A 24,597-nucleotide genomic window follows, 5' to 3' on the forward strand; every position below is an offset into this window, starting at 1 on the left:
CAGCAGCCGCTCTCTATTCTGTTGTTAGTGTTTATCCCATCCTGTCTTCACAACCCCATCCTTTAAACCACCGCAGTTCTCCCTGTCTGAGCCGGATTGGCTTGTTTGTATAAATAGCTTACTGCCGCAAACCCTGCATGTCTCTTATTGTGAATGTAGTGTAGATATACTTGTTCATACATGTGTGTAAATGTGTATACATTATGCGTACCAAAGGGGGTGGCGGTCGTGCATTTGATTCTGTGTGTGTGCCTTGTAGCAGCATGCACTAAGGCTTTTCCCTGAATCCCTTTTTCTGTTCTCCTTTACCAGAAGACATTTGTTTTCATTTATCAACTGAGCAGACTCATGCTCAGCAGCATCCTCCCTGTGGCTCGGTTTAAGGAGGATTTTTCTTCATTTCTCCAACCTCTGTCTTACAGTTTGTCTTAGTCATAGCTGCTGTTGCTGTTAACCTCTAACCTTAAGCTATCGGGGAAGAAGAATAACAAAGTTAGTGGGTTTTGGTAGCTGCAAGATTTCAAGTCCAACTTCTAAATGGAAAAAATTATTGCAATTAAAAGGGATGTATAAAAAGAATTGCAGGTAAAACATGATTATGTGTTAAACATGATAATTACCCGGAGCTTAATGTTCTAAGTGCACATTAGAAGTAGCTCGTTATCTTGTTTATTTAAAGAAATGTTTCTATTTTCTGAGAGGAGACGTCTGTGGGGAGCATGGAAGTCACATCACTGGGAATATTACCTCATATCCTTATTTCTAAGATGTGAAACTGAAGTTTTGACAGTAGCAGTGTGACACCAAACCAGCAAACAAATAATATTTACTCATATCTGCTCAGTTGCAAATCAAATCAGTCTGTACAGACAAGATTTAGATCAACCAGGAGGCACAGACACCACAGAGATGGTGATCAGGCGCCATGGTGATTTTCAAATCGTGCATATCTGTGAATATTAAATAAATAAATGATGCCCTGACCAGGAGTGGATGCAGGCCTGACAGCTGGTCAGTTTATGTAGGAATGAGCTGCCTGATGCAGGCAGCTACTCAGGAAGGTGATTGGCTGTGTTGTGAAGCATGCAAGTACAAGGTTAACCACAAATCAGCTCAGACAACTCAACACGTATTTTTAGAGCAATTTGTGGCTTGTTTTTAGAGAAAGATAATAACCTGTCATGATCCAGTGGTTTGTGCCAACGTGTTGATACCATCCACTTTTATTGATGTTATATCAGAGTACTGTTATTAAAACCATTATCCAACAATTATTATTAATTTTAGATCATATTATTTTTGGCCAGGCAGATTTACTGTTCATGCCACTAAGAAAGAAAATAGAAAAAACATTTGTGAGCTATAATTCCTTTTTTTAGATGTATGTAGTTTTTGCATTTATCGGCTCTAATTTAATCACCTCTATCCTAAGCAATGTGCTGATTCTGCAGTATATTATTCAAATTGAGAGAGTACAGTTTTTATAAATACCCTCTCTGATGGGGGGCTGCACAGATTCCATCAATCACACTGGGATATATACTCACCGGCTACTTTATCAGATCCGCCTTACTAGTACTGGGTTGGATCCTCTTTTCATCAGAACTGTCTTAATTCTTGGTGTCATATATTTAACAAGGTATTGAGGTTTTGCTCCATATTGACATGACAGCATCACACAGTTGCTGCAGGTTTGTCGGCTGCGTCCATGATGAGAATCTCCCGTTCCACCACATCCCAAAGCTGCTCTACTGGACTGAGATCTGGTGTCTGTGGAGGCCGTTGGAGTCCAGTGAACTCATTGTCATGTTCTAGAAAGCAGGTGGAGATGATCTGAGCTTTGTGACATGGTGCATTATTATTATAGGCTGTGCTGGTTAAACCAGGCCAAGTTGGTACCAAGGGACCCAAAGTGGGCCAAGAAAATATCCCCCCACCATGACACCAGCAGCAGCCTAAACTGTTGATACAAGTCGGGATGGCTCCATGTTTTCGTGATGTTTCCACCAAATTCTGTGCCTAGATGCATCTAGGAAGGATAAGGGTGGTGTTTGCAGAGCTATTCACTTTGGGAGCCGTTTTAGAGGAGCAGCAGCTCAGACTTCAGGAACAGCGGTTCTGTGTGGATGAAATGTCCAAACGATAAACTGTAGAAGAATCACCTAAACTCATCCTCGTGTGTACAGGGCCTTAGTGTGAGAGGTTTTTGGTCTTTATCGTTTTCAGCTGTCTTCTTAGAAAGAAGTCTTTAATGGACTGAGTGGGAGATGACTACAGCAGAAAATCTGCCAGAGAATTAACACAAAGTGAGTTTGTGTCGACAACAGTCATTGCCACAAACTCTGTGTCTTGCTTTGCCCTCACTTACTGATATTGCATAAGTCCAGACTCATCAGACCAGGAAACGTTTCTCCATCTTCTATTGTCCAGTGTTGGTGAGTGTGTGTGAACTGTAGCCTCAGTTTCCTGTTCTTAGCTGACAGGAGGCACCTGGTAGGGTCTTCTGCTGCTGTAGCCCATCTGCTTCAAGGTTGTACGTGTTGTGTGTTCATAGATGCTGTTCTGCATAGCTTGGTTGGAACCAGTGCTAATCTGTCTTCCTGTTGTCTTTCTATCATCTCCAACCAGTCTGTCCATTCTCCTCTAACCTCTGACATCAACCAGACATTCTGGTCCAGACAACTGCTGCTCACTGAATGTTTTCTATGCTTTAAGACCATTCTCTGTAAACCCTAGAGATGGTTGTGTGTGAAAATCCCAGTAGCTCAGCAGTTTGTGAAACACTCCAACAACAACCATGCCACGTTCAAAGTCACTTAAATCCCCTTTCTTCCTCATCCTGATGGAACTTCAGTAAGTCATCATGTCTACATGGCTAAATGTTTTGAGTTGCTCCCATGTAATTGGCTCATTAGATATTAGCCTTAACAAGCACCTGAAGAGGTGGACTTGATGAAGTGGCTGGTAAGTGTATTTCATATATTTACATGGGGACACAATCATATTTTCTTTAAATGGTCTGTATTTATATAGTACTTTTAATGTACCTGGAATGATACCCGCTTTACAATATACATCACAATCACCCATTCACGCACACACTCACACACTGAGTGACCCATCATGAGCAATTTGGGGTTCGGTGTCTTGCTCAGGGACATGTCGACATTAGTTCAACAGGCCGAGGATCGAACCGGCAACCTCAGGCTACAAGACAACCGCTCTTCCCACTGAGCCACGCTGCCCCTTTAAATATGTGTGTCTTGACATGTTACAGGGAAATGAACTATTAAGGTATGTGTTTAAAGTAGAAGTACGTGGATTTTGCAGTAAAAATGCAGTGGAAGAACAACTACTTCTAAAATTTACAAGCTACACTAAGTAGGGAAATAAATATGCATTAATGAAATGTATTTACATGACAAACCAATACACAAGACAAACACAAACCAGCATCCTTTAAAAGAGTTTCATCAGTTTTAAATTTTTCTCTCAGTTAAATTAAACATGGCATGCCACGCTGATTCGAATTATTTATTGATTTAAAACTAAGCTAAAATAAAGAAGCCGCGTGTAAAAAATCCTTAATAATTAAAGAAATTAAATGATGAGAAGCAGGTGCTGCTAATCAAGTGTTAACTGATCATCAAGTGTGAGCATGTCAGAGAGAGTTTTAGTAGTTTTCTGGTCTCGAGTGCTGACTTATGCAGAAAAGCAGAAAAGACTTTAGCAATAATCTTAGAATATTAGTTTACGTGGCTGAAAGGAGATGAGGAGGAAGGACCCAAAACCTGGACTAAACGTGTCAAAAGTATTCACATTCATTTTCAGGTAGAAGTATAGATGCTGGGGTTTATCAAGACTTGTGTAGAAAGCATGGACAGAACATTTGCCACAAAAAGAAATCATCACAATGAGTGTATAAAGGTTTAACCCGTTAATGGCTAATAACGGCGGGTTAATATAAAAGCATGTAAAAAAATAAGGAAAAAAAAAAAAAATAGGGAAAAAGAAACTAAATACATTTTAACATGAGATAAATTAATACAAATAAAAATGGAGATGGATTGAAAAACAATGAATTAAAAAAAATAAATGAATAAGAATGAATGAACTAATTTAATAAATGAATAAAAAGGAGTCCAGGGTGGCTCTGGCTGCAGGGTCGGCAGCTTGGCCCGCCGTGGCCTGAGCCCTGTGACCGCGGGGGGCTGTAGCTGGGGCCTTCCTCTGCCACCCTCTGGGTGGGTCTGGGGTCGTCTTCGCAGTGGGGTGGCTTGGATTCATGCTCTGGGTTTTCTGCTGATCGCCCGGGTCTCTGGGCTGCCCTAGTCTGTCTCTGACCTCCGTAGAGGCGTGGTCACGTTTGCATGATCACACTCATCTCTGATCACTCCTCATTCCTCATCCTCTGCATGCTGACAGTCACTGAGTCGTCCAGTGAGTTTATACCGTAAGAGGTACTTTTATTTAGGGCTCTTTTTTTGTGAGTGAGTTTCTGGTACTTCGGTTGTTGTTGTGCTATATGTTCATTTTGTTGTTTTGTTTTGTTTTGTTTTATCTTTTGTTTTTTATTTGGTTATTATTTAGAAAGTCTTGATGGTTTTTCTGTAAAAGCCGTAGGACATTCTCTGGTGTGTTTCTGTACGGGTGTAGCAAATGGCTGTCTGGTGCTAGTTTGGATTGGAGGGTCGTTGTCTTCTATATGTTGGGGCGCTGTCTCCTCTTTCTTCTTTCTGCTTTTATTTTTGTTTCTTTTCGCTGTCCTCCTACTTTTTCTGTCCCCTCCAGTCAGGTCCAGCAAGATTACATAGATTCCATAATTCAAAATAAATAAACAAGATTAAATAAATAAATAAATCATATTATAAAGAGGAGCCTTATACCAATAAAGCCAGATCATCATTCTGCTGCTGCCATGCTGGACAGAACTGGTTAAAAAAAAAAGAAAAAAAAATTTTAAATCAAGGGGTTAAACTGTTCTTCTTGGTCAGATCGGATAAGCTAACGTGTTTCCAGTTTTATTCTGATTGGACATTTGATGAGAAACTATTAGACCAAGCAGGAACCACATAAGACTTTAAATTTACCCTGTACTAGAGTTTTAAAACTACTGTATTTTTGTACATAAGAAATGTGAGCTGCTAGTAGCTACGTTGTGTTTTTAATGACTCCATAATATAATTTTGCTTCAGTAATTTATCCTGACATTTAAAACACAGGAGGAAGTATTAACAACAGGAGTCACATTTTGAAGTAGAAGCACGGGAAACAGGGTGGAAGGTGTGTTTTACTTATGAATGCAGCATGCTTGTTTCTAACTTTAAGTCTGTGTAAGAGTCTGTGTATTCTTTTGTCTTTGAACACGCCTAATTGTCACCCACATTTTTTCCTTTTGCTCTGCTGTATGTTATCTCACAAAGCAAATATAGCCTGCAAGTATTCGTATAAACATCTATTGCTAGTTTCATTCGTGCTGTAGCTCCGAGCTATGGCATCATTGTGGGAATTTCTCAGTCAAGGTACACATTATCTCTAATAACACATCTCTAAACTTTTGTTATGGGCATATACTGGCTGGGGGTGGTTGGGACTTAATGACTTTCTGTGGATGGATATCATGGATGTGTGTATGAGAGCCGGAGGTTACATGTTAAAAGTTTATGTTTGCTTCAGGTAAAGAAGCTCTGTTTGTGTTTGTAAGATGAGACATATATTTTAGACTGCTGGGAACAACCTGTAAGTTCATGTGTGGTTCTTTTGTGAGTATGTTTAAATGTAGTCTTACATTATGAGCACATGAATTTTCACACACTGCACAAGTACCTGAAGGTATTTGTTATGAGGAAACATATTGTAAGTTTGCTGGGGTCCTGAGAATGGAATAGACAGCAGGATGAGTTATCATGTAGGACGTGATACTAGAGTGACACAGACTCCAGCTTCAGGCCAGAGGACATTGTTGTACCTTATCTTTCATTTTCTTTTAATGCTTTCTTCCCTTGCCATTTCCTGTAAAAGAAAACTTGTTAAAGTTGATTGTAGTGACATTATAGGCTGGTTGCTCAGTGTTGGAATTAAAATATTAGGATTATAACAAGTTATATGGGTAAAAGTCTGGCCATGACATGACATGAGAGACACCTTTAATCAGTATTGCTGGCAAGGCTACGTCTCTTCAGTCTGCTTATATTTATATGTGCTTTTTTCCAACCTGAATTTAGGACAGTGAATAAAACAAAATGTAAATGAGCCTACTTGTAGCTTACTAATGTAAGTTCAGAATTCTCAAAGAAATTCTGTGCAATGATGTAGTAGTATTGATCCAAATAGCACATATTAATCAAATATTGATTTTTTAATCATTTGTAAGACACATACTACTGAAGCTTGGCAAAATTTCACACTACTGTAGATATAAAAAGATGCTTAAATCCAATGGGTACCTTTTCAAAGCAAGTTTTTATAACCACTGTCTTATTCACACTATGCACTTAATCTTAAGATACATATTCTAAAAGTAAATCAAGTAATGTGATTATTTTTTTCTTCTTGATTTTTGAGCCTGTTGCTGTTGTTGATGTGACTTCACCAAAGCCGTACAGTAATGGAAAAAAAAAACAAAAAACTCTCCATCAGCTTGTCTGTAAGCTGACAGCAACAATAACACTGAAACATGTCAAATCATACACAGTTTTTATAGTAAAAATAATAATAATAGCAATGAAAAACCCTCAATATCTAAAAGTAAACAAAACTAGGTCATAAGAATCAAAGTATCCTGCTGAAAATACAGGAAAAAATCAACAAATAGACTGTGAGACAAAGCAGCAAATGAGGTTACATTATTAGACATCACACACACACACACACACACACACACACACACATACATTACACTGCTGTCCCAGCTTTTGAAGTGTGACAGCTGATGTGGACTTGTGTGATGGTGGGCTGTCACCTCAGACATGTTGTCTGTCTGTGGTGACAGATGTGTAATTGTATTTAGAGGCGAACAGCAGTGAACAGGGAGGAGGCCACGGCTGTTTCTCCTTCATTCATTAGCTGGATTGTCATTCTACACAAAACTAGAAACAATCTCAACAACTATCAGAGAAATAAATAAATCTTGCAAATGAATGAGATCCAGATACTGACGGAAACATGGCAGCCAATCCGACACCACCGAGCATTCATACCCTTACATCAGGGGTAGCCAACGTTGGTCCTCGAGGGCACCAATCCGGCAGGTTTTCCAGATTTCCCTGCTCCAGCACACCTGACTCAAATTAAATGGATCCAACAGCCTATAAGGATCTCCACAATGACTCGTTAGTTTAAGTCAGGTGTGCTGGGGCACGGAAATCTGGAAAACCTGCCGGATTGGTGCCCTCGAGGACCAAAGTTGGCTACCCCTGCCTTACATCATTCATACACCAGCGATGCCAACACTGGAGGCAAGGAGGGTGATGTGTCTTCCCTAAGGACACAACAACACATGACTGGGGGAGTGGGAATCGAACTGCCAACCTTCCAATTATTGGACCACCCGCTCTACCACCTGAGCCACTGCCAGTCTCACATGCCAAGAACATCCCAGCTCAGAACGGCCCGAATGAAACTGTAACAGTACGCAACAGTGGTCTTTGGCTGATTGATGCAGAGGAAGGTGAGCGTGCAGCGGCTGCGAAGCTCCAGGACTCGGAACCGCTGCACTATACCTGCATTATTATCAGCCTCATTTTTCTTAGTCAGCTTCTTTTCTCGCTGCAGTTTATGGCTACTGAGAGACTGAACTGAGAGATTAAGGAGTCATAACAAGTTGTTTCATGTAGAGTGTCACCTCTAATGTCCACTCACGGCAGAAGAAAATGAGCCATTAGGCCTGACCATCTACCCTGCTGTCTGTTGAGACTGTTTGAAATGTTACTGTGGACTGGTGCAGTTTGCAGCCAGAAGCAGTACCTCTCAGAATGAGGTTGGGGGAAGTTCCTGGGACAACGTCATTTCATGACACTTTACAGACAAATTAATTCAAACCAGTTCATTGTCATCTAATCTGGAGAGGAAAGGAAAGGGAGAGAAACAGGGATGGATAACTAAGGGATGGCTAACCAGCCCTAACTATAAGATTGATCAAAAAGGAAGGTTTTAAGCTTCATCTTAAAGGTAGAGGGGGTGTCTGCCTCCCAAATCAAACTGGGAGCTGCTTACGTAAGAGAGGGACCTCCCATTCTAAGCATAGAGACTAAGAACATCTGCTGTGCATTTTCCTTTAAGTTTGATACTTCTTCAATGCATGTCTTAAAGTCTGAATGTCCTTTTCTGTGCCTATCTGGGGTGTCATTCCACCTCAATCAGTCTGCAGTTTTCTTCTGGAGACATGAATCACTCTGCTGGTCTGTCTTTCTATCTTTTGATTGGAAATGAGGTGGATTTTTTCTAATGTCTCTGCTACCTCTAGCTGCTGTGTTTCCATATGCTCTCTCTTTCTCTCTCTTTCTCTCTCTTTCTCTCTCGTTCTCTCTCTCTCTCTCTCTCTCTCTCTCTATCTATCTATCTATATGTATATATATATTCATGTGGATGTACAGACTTGAATGGCCTGTACTCTTGTGCGTGTTTCTGTCTTCATTGTGGAAGATGTTGGCGTCTTTTTTCTTTTCAAAGAGACTTTGAAAGCACCAGTGCTTTACCAGATGAAAATTGTTTTATCTTACAAAACTAATGGTCTTTTTATCCTGTTTAGAGCTTCTTCAAAGGAAACTATATTCACAGTTTGAGCCCATTCTTTACTTTTTTACTGCTGTTTTAAGCTGTGATTTGGCCCCTACACTCCTTACTTCCCCTTTAATTGTATAAAATTACATGGTTAGATAAAACAATAAACTGGCACACATGTTAAAAAATATACTCGAACTGAAAACAAATCTGGTTGTCTTCTCAGACATGCAGAAAAGTCATTGAAAGTTCAAAAGTTGTGACCAGATATAATAAACATCTTGAAGAAAAGCTCTTCATCAGCTCTGTTTTTTAACCTCAGAGATGTCGAGCCTGAGGCTATAGAGTCAGAAGTTTGAAATTAAAGCTGCTTCTGTTACATTTGGAAGTATGTTGTGAGTAAAAAAAATGTGAAATGCTAACACAACAGATTTTAAGAAAGCCTTTAATCATGGTACATGTTTGTAAAAAGCTGCCAGAGATAAACATTAAAAGGATGAAAATGATTTAAAAACTGTAATTAGCATCCCATTGCTGAAAATGTTGTGTGCATGGATATCATGTAAACGGGCTTAGACTGCATGCAGTATGCTCAGGTTTCTCAGACCATCTGCCTCCTTGAAAAAAAAACGGCTAAATTAACCCCCCTTCCAGTGTGTTTTTGGAGAAATCTGCTCAGGCCGTGTGCTGCTATGCACATTAAGCAGACACATCCCTTCTGACATTAGAACAGATGAGCTAAACATTGCATGTACTTGTACTATAATGCAGGAGTAGCTTGTAATCTGAAGCAAACACCACCCGTGTTACACGTGATTCTGTGTTACAGTGGACAGCAGCATGTCAGTGGTGTCATGCTTTATGATTAATTAATCTAAATTAATGGTATAAACCTAATTCTTTGCAGTTTATAGTATTTAAAATAGTTCCTCCAAGTTTATTGATCCCCATTCAGTGCAGTACATTTTTCTCCACCTACCACTTCTTTTTTTTTCTTCCCAGTAAAATAAAGCTTGGGTTGCTTGGTGGTGTGGGGGTTAGCACCATCACCACACAGCGAGAGGGTTCCTCGTTCCAAGCTCAGCCGGGGCCTCTGGCTTCCTCCACAGTCCATAAACATGCTTTATAGCTTATTGTTTATTTGAAATTCACTTCGGGCTGGCGACTTGTACAGATTGTACCCTACCTCTTGTACCTCTTGCTTACAAGCAGCCAGGACGGGCTCCAGTTCCCCCCCACAACCTTGCACTGGAATAAGTTGGTATAGCCAATGTATGGATGGAATACAGAGCTGCCAAATTCTAGACAATTATACTTTCATTGGTGGCTTGTAGCTTTTTATAAAGATGCTGGTCAGTAGACTGGTCTGCAGTATTGCTATCCATTTGCATTGAGTGAGTTACTTAGTTAGGTGGATTGAATGCCCAGTTGAGTGTAGCCTAGGTTGGCTAGCATCAGCTGCTGTGCAATCACTAACCTCTGTGTAACTTTCAAATTCTTTGCACGGAGATCATTTTTCGAGCTTGAAGTGCTCTGATTGCAGAGCTCTAAATGAACTTTGTCATCAGTAGCCAATAGGGCGGCAGATTCCTAAGGTTACTGGTCAACCAGAATTCACACTATCCCAGTGGTTTTTATAGTGAAAAGTAACCAGATTAGAAGTGCATTTGAATGCATTTAATCTTATATGTTTTTTATTTCCTTCTTAATCAGAAAAGCCCCTTGTACTGCTATTAAAGGGCAAATAAGTTACTGTGTGTGTGTTTGTGTTGGTGTGTTAGTGAGAGAGAGGATTGCTGATGAGATCAGAGACATTACCAGTAGTCTTACAATTGTAAATCTGAATCCAAAGGAGTCAGTGCTTCACCAGCCATGAACCTCACCACACGTCACTGGCCTGCCCACAGATCCATCTGGGCTTTGTTTGGCTTTTTACACATAGATGTCCCAATTATGTGGCCATGTTTTATATTGTCCCTCCATATTTTAAAAATTCATCGTTTGAGCAGTTTGCTGCTCTTGTTAAAACATTTTCACATATGCACTGAAGTCCTGGACTGTTACAGAGATCTTTCAGAGAGGTTGCAAGTCCAGACAAATGTCCACAGAATGTGAATCAGACTCACAGAGCACATTTTCAGCCCAATGCTCAATTAAAATCTGTTGAACACCAGCAGGTCAGACAATCTGCAATCTAATCAGCAAATCTCCTGGAATATTTCTTCCACGTTAGTTGCTGCTTCATTTTTCTCTCTGCAGACCTGCATCTTGTTCTTCACTTCGCTGTGTTCAGATGCATCCATTAATGATGTCAGAACGCAAAGATGTTCATGTGTGAAAAGTTCTTTTCCAAAGTGTACTTTCTGCATCTCATTCTGCCTCCTGTGTACTATAAACAAACCCCTTTCCTCACATTTCCAGCTGTGAGTGCATCTGTGTCAAAAAATATCCTGCTATGAAACACCAGTGACTCATCCAGTGCGTGTGTGAGAAAGGCTGCAGTTTTTAACAAAGTTTGTTACTGATCCAGTAAATCTAAAATTTTAAAAAATATGGTTGAACTAAAATAAACAAGAATGGTTGTTTGGGATCAATCAAAGCAAACAGGAGTGTTATAATGATTTACAGACATTTGTAATGCAGTTTGCCGTGTTTTCTTCCTCTAGTATTCTCTATGTTTTGACTGGGAATGACGGTGAGTCAAGCTTTTCCTAAATGGAGTGCAGTTTTTGTATTCCATCTGCCTTTTTATGTAATTATTCCCCACTCGGGGAGAAAATAGTCTGTCCACAACGTGATCCCTTAGGCTGTTTCTCTATTTTACTGTCTCTCTTTGTCTTCCTAACCTGCATTTAAACCCAATACTCATCCATGAGCCCAGTACTTTTGCCTCCTCAAACCTGGACCGTATTTCCTCATCTTTTTGCCTCATCTTGACGATGGTGACTGCTAGTAAAGCAGCCCATCCGACAATAAACAGATCGGGAAACATGTAAAGTATCCTTGAGGAGAAGACGTTCCTTTCTGATGTCTTTCTGGAAGTGGAGCACATTTTGCCTGTGTGGTATTGTCCTGTCAGTGGGGATTGTCAGATTAGGCCTATAGTTCTTTAACATGTCCGTACTTATCTACACCACAAAGCATACACACATCCAAGCATAAATAATGGCCACTGGTATCATGTTACTGACATCAGCTTCCTGCCTGTCATTTGCCACTCTCTCTGTGGTTTATGTGTCTGCGTGTCCGGCCTCTCCACACCACGCTGATGCATGGCCAGATTAGGCTCGTCAGATTTGTCACAGTGGGCCGTCAGTCAGCGTGACACAGAGCCACATCTTGCAAGGATGTGATGAATGATGCCTTTAGTCTGCCTTTTGTTGTCCTTTGCTTTTCCAGCCGTTTTGTGCATCACTTCACACTTTTAGATGTTTTATTTTCTTGCCTGCGGTGAATCATGTACTAGATAATTCTTCTTAAAAGGGGGTAAGATAGAGGTTATTTTTCCAGACGTTTCTGCCTTATTTAACAAGAAAAATGGAGGATAATATGCTCCGGTGATGTTATGAGTGTGCGCTAACTCAGTGTGCACTGCAGAGATTTGATCGTTTAGAAGAAGTTTTGTTGCTGATAATTATTTTTAAATGCGTAGATGAAAACTGGCTCTTTTTTTTAAACTTTTTTCTTTAAAGATGCACCAGATAAGTAGAGAGTTAGATGTTGAAAAATTAAGAATATTTTTTTTAAATGGATGAATTTGGTAAATGTGAATATTGTATAAACATTAATTGTAATTTTTTTAAATAAACTGTAGTCCCAGATGTGTCCTTATAAGGTTGCACTTTTTAAATGCTTAAATATAAACCTTTACAAGGCAGGGGGATAACGTATTATATATTTTATATTTTCTTACTTAATAAATCTCACTTCAGTTTTTATTATGTGGTAAGTTCAGGTGGACAGGATTACTACACAGATGTGGAAATATAGACAAATGTACATTTAAATTAAACTCTTGAAAAGTTACTCATAATGTAAAATACAGTTTTTTATTTTTTTTTTTTCTGTTTTTTTTTTTTTTTTCAGATACTTGGAAATAATTGTTTTATTATAGTTTTTTTTTTAATTATTCTGATATGTAGTTTGAAATGCTTGTTTAAATGGTAAACTGAGGCAAAATATTGTTGGAACTACACTTATTTTTCCTCAAAAAATGTTCATAATTTGTTTTCTAAAAGCAGAGTTCATTGAAAGGTAAACATCTTAATAATGTACTTCCTTTCTCTAAAATTAAGGAAAAATTGGGGATTTTTTTTTAATTTAAAGGTTATAATGTTGATATTTAACTAGTGCAGCCTACTGGAGATCAAATTGTGCTGCATGTGTTCTTTGTACTAAAATGAGTTTGAGACCCCTGCTTTAAAAAGTATATAAAAACAAAAACAACAACAAAAAAATTGTATTAATAATGGCTGTAATTATTATTCATCTACAATAGGCTATGCTGTAATAGAAACTGTTGGGTGTTTGGTCCTGGTTTGGACAGTGTTTGGAGTTTAAATCCTCATGGAGGAGTTAGACCTCCTTGGCTCGACCTTAAAACACCTCAGATAACTGCAGCCTGGCCACAGGCCAAGCTCACCAAACCAAGGTACTGTGTGGAAGGGAGTAATGAAGCAGACTAATGCAAATCTTTATTTAATCGTTTAGGATCTTGCATAATCTTAACATGTGTGCCCTAAAAAAACCTCTCATCTGCCACCGGCACACACATTTTTTATTATCAGAGGGTTCTCATGCGAGAGTAACGTTTGTAGAAGCTAGGAGATCAGTCTTTGTAAATGCAGTACACACACTGTGAATGATTACATGTGTTTAAATGTTTTACTGGTACTCTGTATCAGTGGCTCCCAACATATCTTCCTTGGGGACCCCATTCATGCAAATACTAAAAAGCCATGGACCCCCTGCCCCACCCGGGACCGAAACCATGCCTGGTTTCATGCTTTCAAAAGTGAGATTCTCACCATAATTAATGTTTTGAGTCTTGTCTAAATAAAGCCAAAGTTACATTAACAGCATAGAGCCTTTTTTTTCCTTAATATAGGGACAATGTTTGGACATTAATCACAATGACTCTGAATGTTCAACACCTCTGGGACTTTCTGTACTCTTTGAGGGACCACCTTGGGGTCCCGGACCCCAGCTTGGAACCACTGCTCTATATGAACTGGGAAATTTTAAAGGCCTATAAATGCACATGCTGCTAAACATAATACACAATATAGGATGCCCTCTATAGGATATGATGATTAACCATATATCCAGTGTTGGCATCGCTGGTGTATGTGTGAGGCTGACTGTTCAGTGGTGGTCAGAGACGCTGTAGGCACGGATTGGCTGCCTCCGGACAACTGTGGCTACACATGTAGCTTTCATCACCACGTATGAATGAGGAGTGTACATGGCTGCATGTTAACCACATTCTTTATTTACCGGGAGAACAGCAGTAGCTTGGCTAAGAATAGAATATTTCCTTGTCATGAGAATTTTAATATCCACTGTGACAAACGTCCAAATTTGTCTTTTGCCACAGAATTTTGAAGAGCAATCTTGGCTGTTTGGATTGTGATGGTGCTGGTGGTGATCCACTGCTTTCTCTTTAACTGATGTCTTTCCAGCTGTTTCAGTTTTACCTGAGGATGCGGAGGGTGCCGATCTTAGTTTAATACATTCTTGGTCCACATGTTTGTGACTTAGGTGGTGCAGCCTTCAGTAAAAACTTTTTCTTGACATAATTTCCAGTAGCTAGTAGTTTTAAAAACCAAATGATCTCCAGACAACAGTTTCGGCTCCTTTTTTCTGCGTTCATGTTCAACTTGAACATCTCCTAGAGCTTCACTTTCTCCATCCATTTTTATCACTTGTCATCTCCAATAGCTTTGCTGCTCTGCTGCATGTTCCCTGCATGTTCCCCCATCAAACAGTTTCCTGCTGTCCAGGATATTTAAACCAGTGTTTGCTGTATAAGACAAATTCATACAACAAAAATAAGAGGAGTTTTCTTTAGAATAAAATTCCTAATCTATTTGTGTCTTCTAAACACAACCAAATAATGAAATGCATAGTTGAATGAAAGGCATAGTCTTTGTAAGATAATACAACAATACAGCCTTATTAACCCTTTAAAACCTGAGATCCTACAATTGGGGGACTTTAAGAACAGATGGTGCCAGACAGCCAAATTTAACCAAAATTACCATTTTGGAGATCTGTCCTGTATTAAAACCTCTCAAATTATGTTCTGATTCACTATATCAGGCTTGGCTTTGCAGAGATAATGTTCCCACATTGTTCGATGATCTGATAGAGGTTTAGAGGTGCAGCTGCATCATACCAAAGATATATTTCTCATCCTGAAAGTGTTTGAAGCAAATCTGAAACTTCTTTCATTTATGCAATGTGCCATCTGATATTTACGTTCCACCAGCTCCATTTGTTGTGACTCCAAAAGTATTCAAATTGACCTTGTAGTTGCAGAGTTATACTCATTAGGGTATGCAATTTTCAAGCACAGGCCTAAAAAATAGGCCCATGACTCAAAGGGTTAAGCTTCTTCTGATTAGTTGATTCATCACCATTAGTGAACACAAATGTATTGTCTCTGTAAATTAGGTTAACTCGAACCCCCCGTTTTGTTTTTAGAACAATAGTAGGTTAACCATAAATTGAGTGGCAAATGGCTCATCTCCCCAAAGCTGTACAGAACTTCATAGTGATTTCAGTCTCTTCTGTATACAGATTCACACACCCCAGAGTTTTATTACTGCATCTATCATTGCATAGTACACACTTCATCATTTACCTCAACTGAACTGCATCATATTCAAGAATCTGATTTCTTTCATGTCAGCAGTTATTAGGTTAGTATTGGATTCTTTTGCAAGCAAATGAAATATTTAAGCTAGTTGCAGGGTTATCTTGCAGTTTGAATCGGATAATCCTAAGAAAAAGTTAAACATTTAAAGTCTGAGCTACCCTGATAGAAAGTTTCCATCAGAGATGTATTTTCAGCCTGTGCTGTTAGATAAACATTTGCAGCATAACTCTGAATCACCTCAGTAGCCTCAGATCTTCTTTTTGTTATGCAATCACATTCTTTGCATGCTTGAATTTTCAGTGTAACAGATGTGAGCAGCCCCAGGTTAAATAGTCTGTTCCGCAATCCATGTTTGTCTGTCTGACTGCTGTCTCGCTGATAAGCATATGTCCCCGTGTGACCCAGCGGAGGAGTCGGAGCTGGCTGTTAGTGCTGCTAGTTGTTGCCATATGTTACCAAGCCACAGAAATATGCTTCATTACTAATAATCATGGAGACTCTCCTCAATTCACCCACTTGAGAGGAGTTGGAGGTCACAAGCAGCACAAGGGATGGAGACACTAAAGCTTCAATGCCTGATTTGAGAACACTTGGTTAAACCGTTTATTATTAAGCTTAGTGGTTTTGTTGCTTAAGTGCAATCTTTGAAGGCCACTGTGTAGCCTTCTGTGTATCATTAGAGTTCATTTCTTTGCAGACAGCTAGACAAATGTACGTGTCAGATGCATGATTTTTAGCTTCTTATTGCACCTTTCCTTCTGTGCATTTTCAGCCAATGCTCCTGAGGCATCATCCATGTCGAGTTTTTCCTGTAAGTGATGACACACATTGACACTGTAAGGAAATGAACAACAGACTCAGAAGCCATTCAAAGCCAATGTATTGTTCAATTATTGCTAGTTTGTCAGCCTAAACACAGAATTCAGTACCAATGAGTAGCATGATGCATCTGGAAATGAAAACAGTAATATAAACTATGTTCATTTACTATAGCCAGAGATGGTTTGGGGTTGGCAGTCACTGGAGGTATCACATCATCCTCGATAGCAGATAGCTTTGTCCATCGTTTTCACAGTCTATGGCACTAAAGGGACAGAGGAAGAAGAAGAGCAAGGTCTGCGCTAGTCCTTTCACACAGACATGGTTCTGGTTCTGGCATTGGTTCTGTCCAAAGTCTTACAACCTCTGTGCTTTCTGGCTAACCACACACACCAGTTTAACCAGAAACAAAGTGGGAGGACTTTACTCTGCGGAAGTAAATATCAACATCTTGGAGATTTTATTCTGAGAGTTGGTAGTTAAGTCATCAGGCTCCAATATGGTAAAAGGTAAATGGTCTGTATTTATATAACACTTTACTGTACCTGGAACGATACCCAAAGCGCTTCACCTTATACGTCACACTCACCCATTCACACACACATTCACACACTGATGGCGGAAGCTGCCAATATAAACTACTATTTACCAACATAAACAATAAGCTACATTCAGATGACTGAGTAAATTACATAAGATGTTCGAATGTCAACAAGAACTTACATAAATATTTACTTGGTCTGGCATTCATTTCGTGAAACACTTTACTGAAACAAAGAGTGTAAAGCAGCACTTTGGGAAACATGACAGCCTGGTTTGTAAAAGGGCTCTGGGGTGATGCATCATCGGATTGTAAAAAAGATGCATCTAGGAAGGATAAGGGTGGTGTTTGCAGATCGATTTACTTTGGGAGCCGTTTTAGAGGAGCAGCAGCTCAGACTTCAGGAACAGCGGTTCTGTGTGGACGAAATGTCCAAACGATAAACTGTAGAAGAATCACCTAAACTCATCCTCGTGTGGACAGGGCCTTAGTGTGAGAGGTTTTTGGTCTTTATCGTTTTCAGCTGTCTTCTTAGAAAGAAGTCTTTAATGGACTGAGTGGGAGATGACTACAGCAGAAAATCTGCCAGAGAATTAACACAAAGTGAGTTTGTGTCGACAACAGTCATTGCTTCATACTCTGTGTCTTGCTTTGCCCTCACTTACTGATATTGCATAAGTCTAGACTCATCAGGTCAGGAAACGTTTCTCCATCTTCTATTGTCCAGTGTTGGTGAGTGTGTGTGAACTGTAGCCTCAGTTTCCTGTTATTAGCTGACAGGAGGCACCTCGTGGGGTCTTCTGCTGCTGTAGCCCATCTACTTCAAGGTTGGATTTGTTGTGTGTTCAGAGATGCTGTTCTGCATAGCTTGGTTGGAAAAAGAACTAATATGACTTCCTGTTGTCTTTTCTATCATCTCCAACCAGTCTGTCCATTCTCCTCTGACATCAACAAGACATTCTGGTCCAGACAACTGCTGCTCACTGGATATTTTCTCTTCTTCAGACCATTCTCTGTAAACCCTGGAGATGGTTGTGTGTCAAAATGCAGTTTCCCAGTTTGTGAAACACTCAGACCAACAACCATGCCATGTTCAAAGTCACTTCAATAACCCTTTCTTCCTTATTCTGATGGTGGAACTTCAGCAAGTCATCTTGAGCGTGTCTACATGTTAGGAGTGAAAACTTTGCAGTTCATTTCAGTACTGTTATCAGAACATTATGACACAGCACATATTGTCCTTTAAAGCAACAATCTTTTCATTCAGTCTCCACCAACTGCAAAAGAACAAAACAATCTCCCTCTATCGCCTTCCCTTACTTATTTTTCATTCCACATGTTCCTCGGCTTTTGTGTTTTGCATACCTTTGAGGCCTGTGTACTGCTCAAACTTGGAATCTTACAACTGGATAGAGCCAGAGATAAAAACAGCCCTGCATCAGACTCCCAGTTGTCCTTAGATGACCGGAGAATGAATAACCACCTGGAGATCAGTTATTCTACAATAACTTATTATTAAGTTATTCTACATTCTACAAGTTATGACAAGCTGTCCTCGTCTGACACAGCAGACAGACAGACAGACAACAGTTTGGAGGCGGGAGGAGTAATTTCTTCCCCAATGTAAACACAGATATTCAGACGAATCAGGCTAAACTGACTTTTGCAATCATTTTATAGTTGGAAAGACTTTAAAAAGGAAACTTCCTGCTGTACTCCTGATAAGCTGTTGAGGCTTTGTACAAGCCATTAGCTTTATGTGCAATACTGCATTATAAAGCATTAGTACTATAATAGAATCAGATATAAAGTCTGTGCTCCTGGACCCCTGAATAGACCATATGCTGTTTTATGCAGGCTTTTTTGATGGTGCAGCAGGACTTAATATTCTTACGATTCAACAGCTTCCTTATCAGCTGCTGGAAGAGGTACATGTTGTAAAAAGCCAACTTTTTTAATGTATTTAACTCCTGCAACACCACAGCTCTTTACTTGGTTCCACTGATGAAACTATGGTTTGTGTTTACTTCGGTATTGTATTTGCCTTAGATTATGTAAATACGGGATACAGCGATGTCACATTTGTTCAGAGTACAGGTTCTTACATTTGAGTACTTGTCGATGCAGAGTACTGATATGAGTACTAATAAATCCCATTACAGTTCACTGGTAAAGAGTTTGGACCAGAATGTCTGTCAGGAGTGTGACATATCAAATGGGTCATCCTGCAGCCATCCTCTAAATGTAAGGCTTGAAAACTATCAGAAGCTTCATAAATAAAGGATAAAGTGGGTTTTGGTGAACTCACAGCTCTCAGACTGCTCACAGACTCAGGATCGGTCTGTCATGCTGAAGAAAGAGCCAAGCCTCACCCAGACCCGGCGCTAAGGGTGGGCCCTAGTGGGCAAGGCCCTCCCATCCACAAGTCAGGCCCTCCCATCCACAAGTCAGGCCCTCCCATCCACAAGTCAGGCCCTCCCATCCACAAGTCAGGCCCTCCCATCCACAAGTCAGGCCCTCCCATCCACAAGTCAGGCCCTCCCATCCACAAGTCAGGCCCTCCCATCCACAAGTCAGGCCCTCCCATCCAGCCTTTTCATTTTAATTTATATACTTTTCAATATCATTTTCATTTATACTTATTTAACAGTTGATTTTATACTAAATGATCAAAAATAGAATCAGTTTCCATATGTGCTTTTTCACATTGAGAAAACTTATCTCTCGAGATATTTGCAAGTTGTGTGTGTGTGTGTGTGTGTGTGTTTGTATATTTGATCTATGTGTGTATGTAATCACCAAATCCCGCGATAACTTAAAGATCATAATGTGTTCTTTAAGTTATCGTGATATTTGGTGCGAAGCTTAAATGAAGTAGTAGCAGACTGATACCTTTGGATTAAAAACATGAGAAAGCGATTTAACGATAAGGTGAAGAAAGGAACATGTCAGGTGTCACACAGCAAGAATCAACCACTTCCAGCAGTTCGGATGATTCCAGCAATGTGACGAGACCTAGCAAGATAGTAACCATAGCAACCACAGTTGCATGTGTCCCATCTGCCCCTCTTCCTCTGGAGCATTGTCTCCAGCTGGATAAAAGGCAGTCCAACTCGTCCTTACTAAGTGTAATAAGTCGCAATTAAATGTTTCGTATGTCCGGTTTTTGTCTGCTGCAAATGTTTCCTGATTTTTCACAGTTGAAGTTGCAAAATGAACCAGGATCAATTTGGTTGAGCTCTAGTTGCCTTTCTCTAAGATGAACTTATGTAAACTTGTGCAGGTTAGTAACTTACTGTGTGTTCCACCATGGCTCATCTTTGGCTGGGGCGTGGAAGTTTGTTGAGCGGCTGGAGTATGATGGAAACGTTGTGGTCAGCGTTTATGTTGTTTTGTGCAGTGTTTGATCCATCGGTCCGAACGTCTTACACAACTGAACTGAATTGAATTGAATTGAATTTCATTTAATTCTAAAGTCTGATTATTGATGGAATGACTTTGTTATTTATAAATTAAATGTTGTATTTGCTGTTAAATCTGTCCTGTTACATCTGATATCTGTTGGATCCGATTTCAAGTGTCTGCAAAAGTTCTTTTTTTTTTTTTTTTTCATTGCAACATTTCATGCGATTAATCGCGATTAAAGATTTTAGTCATTGCCCAGCACTCAATTGTCATTGCCTTAAACTTGTTCCAGTTTTTTCATTTTGGCCCACTGTGTATTTGAGTTTGACACCCCTGCTCTAGCGGCATGTGTAATCAAATGTTATCAAAACTTTCTCAAAGGCGTTAGCGTTCAGCGGCGCCGGCTCCTTAAAGTTTGATGCTTTGCCTTCAAGCACAGAATCCACTATGTCTTACACAAAACACCCAATCTGCACCAAACGGAACATATCACACTCCAGTTCCATGCTGACCACATCTACATGTCCACATAGCCCCGCCCCCTTGAAACAGGACATATTTTTAACCCTTTTAAACCATTTCAAACTCATTAATATCATTCTTCATGAAGTCAGGATTGAAAATACTGACTTCTTGCAGCATCATGATTAAAATGGCTTCCTGTGAGATTTGCTCTACTCTGGACTCAGTTGACCAAAGCAGGTGATATTTTGCAGTTGTCATTAGACTCCCAAACATGTTTGTACATAAATATGGACTCAAATCAGAGCGCCCCACAGCGGCCACATAGAGTTACCCTGGTGTGAAAATCATCCAAGTGTTTGTATTAAAGTAATTTGGTAAGAGTTTGGTAAATTGCCGCCTCTTTGTGGTTGTAGTAACTCATTACAACCATTTCACTGTCTGTGAATCGTCACACATTCAAGAACCTTCACCAGTCCTGCAAACCTATTTTGCTCTATTCAGGTTTTTTTCACTGCAGCAAACCTTTAGTATTTTGTTTTATAGTTGGAAGTTTCTGAAGACACAAGCGGAATTGCTCCATCACCTCTTAACTTGTTAAACTGCCTGAACAGGGATAAACTGAGGATTACCAAACACACACACAGACACACAGTCACCTCTGCATGTGTCGCCTCTCACTACCAAACACAGAATGATATGTTGTAATTCTGTTCTAATGCTGTAATCGCTTAGTGCACTGTGGAAACATCCATGCCTCCATTTTTACTGATCGCTTCTCTTGTGTCTTCTTTCAAATTATTCATTTCCTTTACTTTTTGTTCATGACCTCTTTTATTTTCTCTTCTCTCCTGTTCTTTTTTATTTTGTCTTCCTATTTTCTATTACTTCTCTCTTCCTTTAGAATTTTTTCTGTCCTCTTGTGTCTTTTCTACTCCTCCCTTTTTTCTTATTTTCCTCCTTTTCTTATATTTTTGTTTCCTTTCAGTCTCTGACCCCTTTTGATTTGTTTAAATATTGGCTAATTTCAGTCAACTGGATGATTATTCAGGCAAATATTCATCTCACAGCCTGTTTTCTTTCTGGATGCTAAGATTGCTTGGTCATGTGTGGAGAAAATGATGAGTCACCATTAAGGTGCATAATATTGTCACGGTGGCCCAGATCATTCCCCGCCTTTTCTTTTATACAGGTTGCTGTGTGTAATTTTGCTGCGATAAGACTTGATAAGAACAGGCAAACAGAGATAAGCATGAGATATGTTGAGCTTTTTAAAACGTCAGACAGGGTGTGTTTGTTTACTGCTTGTCTGCTTTTTTTCCACCAACAATTTCTATCCCTCGACTTTTTCACGTATCATTTCTTCTCTTGAACTTTTTTAAAACCGCCGTCTCTTTATTTTATGTCTGATTTCAGCTTCTTTTATGTCTCTGCCTCCTCTTCTTTTCTTTGATAATTTTCTAGCTTCTTTCTCTTCTTTGTTGCTTTGCTTCACGTGGGTTGTCTCCCTCTTTTATGTTTCAGCAAAGGCTTTCCTCCTGTGTGATTTAACTTTTTTCCCCCTCGACATGCACCATCCCTCGTTTTTATGTCTAAACACCAAGTAAAAAAGTAGTTTTGTTTTACTTCTTTTACCACAACTGGTCTTCCTCCTGTATTTCCAACCTCCTCCTCTTTCCCTCTTATTTTTTTTGTCATGAATTTTTATGCCTTTCTCAGACACAAAAACCAGCGCTTGGTACTTTTGAAATGTAAATAAAGTTTTGTTGTTCCCTCAGCCTTAGCCTCCTCCAGCCCTGTTTATCAGGCAGACTTCAAAGTGGCACGCTGACATGCGGCGCTATCTCTCCCCCTGCTCAGAGAAACAGGGTCACAGGCGGCGCTTGGCTCTCAGAAAAACTTTTCCCTTTCATGTAAGAACCTAGTGGGTGAGAAGAGCTAAAGGGGGCCATGCCATCCAAGCACTCACCCGCTATCCAGAACTCGAACACACACTGGGGCTCATCTACAGCTCTGTGCATGTGAACATGGGGAATGTGGGTGTATTCATTGACATGTATTACATTTGTTACACTTTTTCCCAGCTGGTCATTTCAGGTCAGCAGTTAGCCCTGGCCATGTTTTGCTTGGGTGTAGCTATACCTCCTGTTGTTTTTGGTATCTCATTATTTTATTTACTGAGTTGCTCCCTCTCTGTGTTTTTTTCTCTAGCTGAGGAGCCAGCGTGAGGGTGCCGGAGTAGCTTGTACTGAGCTTTGGACTGCAGCTGCAGCACCTAATTCATCAGAGGAAGAAAAAAAGGGTTGGGAGAAAGAAGTGGAGACATCATGTTGGCTAGTGCTGAGCATAAGCGACAAGCTTAAAGAGAGTTCAGATCAACCATCTTCCTAAACTATCCATCTTTGTCATCTATCTCCCCCCAAACACACTGTCAGTAGACAGCTAAACTCTTTATTCAGACCAGTTAACCCAGCATCAGTTAAACGAACAAGAGTGACGACACAAGCTGTTACTGAGCAGAGGAGGGACACTCACCCGCTGCAGGGTTTGATAGACAGCCACCTTTAAATCAAACACATGGGCTGTTGATGAAGAAAGATGGCAGCGAGATTGGCAGGTGCCACCTCTTCCTCTCGACCACCCTCCCTCCCCCCAACGGCTACTGCTCGGGCCAGTTAAGGTTGGTCTTTTGGCATTCATCACAGCATCTGCAGCAGCTGGAGGAGCGTGGGAAGGAGCAGTATGCAGGAAACTGATTTACCGGCCACAAATGCCTTCAAAGGTAAACATACTGATCATAGAGCATGCTGTGTGTTTCTGTTTGACAGTGTGTGTTTCAGGTCAGACATCTCACATGTATTCAATCAGAAATGTTCCTATAGTTATAATAAATATCAGGTGGGGTTGTGCATTCAAGCCACATGTCACAATCTTTTTTTATCATGTTTGATTTGATGAGCTCATATTCCTTATTTGATACTCCCCTGAGTCACTATTTTTGAAAATTATCTATATCTCTTTCTAAGGCCTCAGATCTGATCAGCGTGTTGGAAATGTTACAAATGAATAATTTAATGTTTTATTGAAGAACAAGAATGCAAATCTCAAGATTGGTTAGATATTGTTTTACATGGTTTGTGAGGACCGGTTACACTGTGGTGGGGTGGTTAGCGCCATCATCTCACAGTAATGAGGTTCATACTTTGGCCGGGGCCTTTGTGTGTTTCTATATTCTCCCCGTGCATGCATGTGCTCCCTCCAGAGCCTCGGCCATGCTCCCACAGTCCAAACACATGCTTGTTAGCACATTTCTTGATAACAAATTTAAAAATGAACTCATGTTCAGATTATGTGAGGTCCTCTAACAGTCACTGCCTACATTTTCACCGGCACTACTACTTTGCACACTACTTTACCCACCATGCATTGCATACTCTAGCATAATAGACCAGCAACGCAACGTCAGTGCAGTCCTGTTCTGAAATGGCAAGTGGAGGTGAAAGCATGTACATCACATGTTCAAATATGGTTTGTGATGACTCCAGAGGACCACTGTTTCAGCATCAACTTCTGAAACTATAAAAATAAACTTTTGACTGTTGTGTTTATATAAAACTTCTTTAGATTAACATGAATGCCCTGTTCCTGATAAAACAAGGTTACTCTTCATAATTTCAGCATTTGAAAAGAGAAGAAGTTTTCCTTTCTCTTTTTGGCATAAGAGAGGATAATAGATTGATCTTTGTCAAAGACTGTTATTCTTAAACAG

At 40.0% G+C, this 24,597-nt stretch overlaps 1 long non-coding RNA gene across 3 annotated transcripts in view; it reads left to right on the forward strand.

Moving 5' to 3' along the window:
• The window catches only part of LOC121642434, a 190,544-nt gene that overhangs the window by 97,110 nt on the left and 68,837 nt on the right, over positions 1 to 24,597 (forward strand). For all 3 annotated transcript variants that reach the window (XR_006010881.1, XR_006010880.1, XR_006010882.1), the window contains exon 3: positions 23,040 to 23,610. This is a non-coding gene — a long non-coding RNA (uncharacterized LOC121642434). The remainder of the gene's footprint in view (positions 1 to 23,039; positions 23,611 to 24,597) is intronic.

This window comes from Melanotaenia boesemani, chromosome 6 (genome assembly GCF_017639745.1).
Source record: "Melanotaenia boesemani isolate fMelBoe1 chromosome 6, fMelBoe1.pri, whole genome shotgun sequence".
In the NCBI taxonomy this organism is placed as follows: domain Eukaryota; kingdom Metazoa; phylum Chordata; class Actinopteri; order Atheriniformes; family Melanotaeniidae; genus Melanotaenia; species Melanotaenia boesemani.